Raw genomic sequence first — 6,000 nt, forward strand, 5'->3', positions numbered from 1 at the left:
CTTAACCAGAATCGCCACCCCACCGGTAACGATCTAACCGATAGGTTTTGTAAATACTGGTCTCACGTCGGGGACTTAGAGAGCAAAACAATGGATGCAAAGTGTCGGGAATACGTATTTTATGTGGACACCCAATTAAAAAATAAAAAAATTGAATTATAAAAGATGGGTGGGCCACTCCACCTTCTTTTTAAATAAAAAAAATTTATGAATTCTAATTGAAAGAAAAATGGTACAAACCAATTGAGTCATCGAGAGAACTAACCTGTTCCCTATCATCTAGAACCGGCCGGTTGGTAGGGGAACCAGCTGGTTCCCAATATTTTTCAAGATCCAGATCGACTTAACCAATTTTCGATCTCGATCATCGATTTCTAAAACATTGGTTCAACCTAACTTTTGGACTAATTGCATCAAAAATTATTGTTTCATATAATTTTGAAGAATGCCATTAAGTAAAAACAGAAATGATTGTTGTTATGGACTGTTAGTGATCAATATCCAATACTTTTAGTATCACATCCTAGACCAAAACATTGATTTTTATTTTATATACCCTCATTCAAAAATAAAAAAATTGTCATTAGAATGCTCTTTTCCTCTCTCACTCTCTTTTTCTTTCTTTTCCCGCCTTCCCTCTACCCACCCTCTCTCTTTACCGAAATTCTCTCTTTTCTAATCATTCATATTCTCTCTTTCTAACCATTCCTAACTTAAGAAAAGGTTTCTATGCTTCCCCTATAGCATAGAAGTTCTATCCTCCCCTTACAATCCAGCCGTCCAATTTTGATCAAGAGAGTCACTCGCCGTTTGATCTTAGATCCGACGTCTCAAAGTATTTTATTTTTAGTTTTTTTTAAACAAATTGTATGAATATAAAATTTTGTACGTGCTATCTTCTCATTGGGATGCACATATAAAAAATATAAAAAATAATTTTTCGATAAAATATAATGACCAAAATACCCCATGAAACTTTTTGGAGTATTTTGATCATTTTATTTTATTGAAAATAATTTTTTATATTTTTTGCTAGTGCGAGTTCAATAGAGGAATGGACGTTAATTTGGTATCAAAATAGTTTATTAAAAAAAAATAAATTAGTATAGAGACGTGCCATTATGATTAGGGCAATCTTAACCGTTCAATGGAAGGTTGGATAAGAGGATGATAAAACTTCTATGTTGTAGGAGAAACATAGAAAGCTTGCCCATACGTCACTTGAAACGATGCTCACAAGCGCCGCCACTTGAAACGACGCTCACAAGCGCCTTATCCCTCTGTTCGCCCCAACCTTCAACCGTTCGGCCCTCATCCTTCCCCTCGCCACAACCCACAACGTCAGGAATCAAGACAAACCCAAAACCTCAGTGATCAATGAATTAGAAAAAAATTTAGGGCAAAAGAATCATAAAATCTCACTTATCTCATACATTTTAAAGAGATTGATTGGGCAAACAAATTTTTTTTACATCTTAGTCACAATCAGACTTTCTCTATAAGAAATGAATTCACTAGCCACAATCAGACTCTCTCCCAGAAATGAATTTATTGAAATCTTGAAAAAATGAATTCACTAACCACAATTAGACTCTCCCTAATAAATAAATTCCAAAATAGAGACTCTCCTTCATATAATGCCTACTGCAATCCCTCTTCTGGTTGTTGCTCGTTTAATCATCAAATTGATCATTTCGGCCTTAAGATGCATGGACGTGAAAAAAATAGATTTCAAGTTTTGAAAATAATGTATCTTGTAATGCATTTTTAGACGGTCAATTTTCAAGTGTTTATAGATCTGCTCAATCTATATTATTTTTTAAACTTTAACTTTTATAATTAGAGATGAAAATAAATTTTCAGGCTATCATGAAGATTTCCAGTACTGAAACAACGTCTTCCACGGTGTGCCCTACTATAATTGTTTAAAGCCTCGGCCTTATACATACCACACCATTTCTCTTATTACATAGAGGTCACAATTACTCCTAGCCATTAGATGGCTTGGGGCATATGAAATTTGAGAAAAAAAATTTTGTACTTTGAGACTACTTAAAGACACTCTTATAAATACCCGATTTGAAATATAACTGAACAATATTGATTGTGACCTTCTTATACCAAAAGTAAATGGTCTTTTTATATATTTTCCCTTTTGTATGAATAGAAGATCATGAACCCAAGGCACTTACAAATTTAGCGTACCTAAGTTGGAGTGTTCTATACCGCTTATCTATTGGGCAAAACATGGAGGGAGGAATTTTTAAAAAAATTTGGATCCTCACCATTGGATCATCATATAGGTATTTCCAAGAAAAAAAAGTGAATACCTAGACACCAAGATCTAACCATCCAACCTTGGATGGTCTCTATTCCATCTTAAAATGATTTTGGTTAGGTGATATTTCAAAAATTTAGGATTTTTACAGCCTTTAGAGCCCTTTCTGAATTTAAAACAAATAAATAACAATTTAAAACACGAAAAGCTTATTGCCCTACAATATTCATCAACCACCCGTTATGGTCAGAAGATCACTAATACTAGGCAAAATATTCATCGATACACTGCTAGTGGTATTATCATAGTAAAATATTCATCAAAGATTTACAAGGCTAGTAATTGGGTTTCCAACTATTCATTACCACCTTCCAACAACAATTAATTGTTTTTGACAACTTTGATGATGGGTGGAATTCTGTTGAAAAATTTTGAAAAGCATAAGAGCTGCTAACCATTGTAGGGAGGCAGAGTGCAAGCTAGAACCAGGATTGGATTTACCGACTTGGGCCGGTTACCTGACCATGAACTAGGTTCGGCTGACATGGAACCGGTTTGAGTTAGGCAGGTCTCAGCTAGACCAATTTTTTTAAAAAAAAAAAAAGTCCAACAAAATTATGACAATTATGTTTAAAGATTAAACAAAATACATTTAAATAAGGTTAAAAAAAGTAGTGAAAAATTAGATTTTAAAAAATCAATTTCTAAGCAGGGGTATTTAGAAACAATCTAACTATGAAGGAAAAATGTTAATGAGTAGGCGAAAGCACTTTCCAACCTTTGTCAAAATATTAGAGAAAAAAAAAATAACAAATTTTTTTTTTTCTTTTGAAGTTTTAATTTATTTTTTGAATTTTTTTTAAAATCTTCAGCTTGACCAACGAAACCGGCCAAAACTGGAATCCGGGTAAGCCGGCTAGGTCCTGGTCAACCCAGCCAATTTTGCGAACATTGGCTAGAACAACTGAACTTCCAAAATAAACTTATTAGTTTGTTTTTCAAACTAGAGGCCCAACCATATGTGCGTAGCACAACTGTACCCTCACTTAGAAAAACAATCAAATTTCATACATTAATAGTAACACTGGTATTTGATATTTGTTGAACATATGTCTTATTTAAATAGGATCATATATAATTAGGCTATTTATCTTTGTTACAAGAACAAGAAGGGCAAAGTTTTTCAAATTGGATAGTTTGGGGTGGGTCATGAGTTTGAGATTTTTTTTATTTTTTTTTCTAATCTTTGAGTCTAACCAATGACATTGTTACAATCACCCGATATGAATTATGATGAACAACAGTTATTCTGACCTCCTTGTACCAAAAGTAAATTATCTCTTTGTATATTTTTCCAATTTAAGAATCACAATTTCATCAATTTTCTAGTTTCAAGTGAAAATAAAGAATTTAATCCTTTCCTATTTTTGGGATTTTAAAATACGCTTCGTTTCACGTAAAAAAATAAGGATATGTTACAGTTCTATGTTTTATTTTAAATCATGAGTTTTTATTGTTTAAATGATTTACTAATTTTAATTAATTGAAAGCAATAATTAAAAGATGGGATCATATACAATGAGACAATTTACCTTTGGTACAAGGATGTTACAATTATATATATCCATAAATTGTAAAATCTAATAGCTTGGATGTATCACAAAGTTCGAGAAAAAAAAATTTGAACCTTGAGTTTGGTCAATGAAATAAAGGCCAATTTTACATCCAATGGTCAAGATTAATTATGACCCTCTTGTATTAAAGGAAAATGGTCACATTATATATTTTCTCTTAAATATGGTTGGCAACCTGGAATAATGTCCTTACTATTGATAATTTGATCAAAAGGGAGAAAATTTTACCTAATATTTGCCTTTTATGCAAGGCGGATGAGGAAACTGGTCCCCACTTATTTATACATTGACTTTTCACAGTTAGATTTAGGTATTTGCTTTTCAACTTAATCGGGTCTCTATCGTCGTCGAGAGTGGCTAGTATTATTTATCAACTATCCATTCCTCATCTGCTGAAGATAGGGAAATATCTTTGGTTGATTGAAAAGGGAGTCATCTTATGGGAAGCATGGAGAAAGATGAATAGACATACTTTTGAGGGGAAGTCTTTATTTTTTTTCGGTTTTGTTAAACAATATCAAACTCTTGGAATTCAATTTCTATTTATAAGAAAGGAAAGAATATTGGCATGATAGATGTAATGGCTAATTTTGGTAGCCTTTTCTTGTTGGGGAGACCAGGTACAAGGTTTAGAAACTTTTGGATAGTGGCTCCTAGTGACTATTGAAAACTAAATTTTGATTGTCGTTCATTGGGGAATCTAGTTTAGTAGAACTGCCAACTATGCCGAGCTGAATATTTTACTGTGTGGGGTTAAAATTTTAGTCGAGAAATTTCCGACTCGCTCGTGTATCTGTGAAGGGGACTATTTCAATGTTGTTAAATAGTGTAAAAAGTAACAACGCCTCCTATAGGAACTTCGTAGCAAATAATGGATTTAGTTGAAACAATCTCTGTATTGTTGATATTGATAGGAAAGCTAATGCTCTATCAGATTCTTTGACAAAGGGTGGGATGCTTTTATCTTCCTTTGTTGTTTGAGATGATGTAATATATTTTTCTTCTCAAGAATCTAAAATATTTATATTATCAAAATAAAAGCCTTTAAAAATAAGGGGTATGATGCTATCTCAAGTTCTTATTTTATATGATCAAACTTATTAAAAGTAAAATAAAAATCATGATACATTCATAATTTTTATAGTTTAAATTATGAAGTCTTATTTATATTAAGAACAGTGTATAGTACGATTTTTGCCAATTTAAAATATAATTTCGTTACTAATGCTAATCGAATGCATGTGTATTAAATGTTTTAAACATAAAAAGAAAATATAGATTTAATTTATAAAAAAACCAGTCAAATAAATGTAAATAGAACACAATGAACAATAAAATATAGGAGATCTCAATAATAATCACTCTTAAAACTATCAACTTGAAATTAATAAAGCATGAATTTTAAAAGATCAAAAATATAAGTACATGTTTAAGTAAGAGGAAAAGAGTACAAATCCAACTATCATAAACCAATGTATTACAAAATTAATCACTAGTCAATGAAAAATCAGACAAACTAATCGTGATAGAGAATTACATAGAACACAATCACAATAATAGATTGACAAAAATATTTCACTTGAATGAATATACCTCTTTAGTCTCCTCCAATGATCCAGCATATTTTATTGTCGAATGGAGGTTTTAAATTTGATCCCAATTGATGTAGTAAATTTGATTTTCCAATTTTGTCAGTTTTTTATTTAGTCTCGTGTTATTGGAATTTTATGGAGGGAGACAAAAGGCTTTTATAACACACACAAAAATGAGGTTGATAACAATATAAACATTTTATTCCGAAGCTTCATCTTCTTGAAGGCATTTGATTCTGATCATGTTATTTCAAAGTTTTATCATCAAGGCATGTGATTCCAAAATCGTATCATGACGAAGGCATGTGATTCCAAGCAGAGTTCACAAAATCGAACTGGAATGGTTAAGCGGATATGGGCTTAAAAGCGGTTTAACCGGCCTAATCGGTAAACCAGCCGATTCAACCGTTCTAACCGGGCAAGTCCCGGGTGGTCAAAAAAATGTTGAAAAAAATTAAAAAATACAAAAAAAATATACCAAAATATGAAAAGCATT

General features: G+C 31.9%; 1 long non-coding RNA gene across 1 annotated transcript; it reads right to left on the reverse strand.

The window, feature by feature from the left end:
- Positions 1–526: 526 nt before the first annotated feature.
- Positions 527–5,691, reverse strand: LOC148783107 (uncharacterized). Its single transcript, XR_016049163.1, has 2 exons — positions 5,506–5,691; positions 527–1,322 (listed from the first exon to the last, which is right to left on the reverse strand). It is a non-coding gene; the product is annotated as an uncharacterized LOC148783107 (long non-coding RNA).
- Positions 5,692–6,000: the final 309 nt, after the last annotated feature.

Source organism: Amborella trichopoda, chromosome 2 (assembly GCF_054954075.1).
Source record: "Amborella trichopoda isolate Santa Cruz 75 chromosome 2, AtrichopodaSantaCruz75HAP2 v2.0, whole genome shotgun sequence".
NCBI lineage: Eukaryota > Viridiplantae > Streptophyta > Magnoliopsida > Amborellales > Amborellaceae > Amborella > Amborella trichopoda.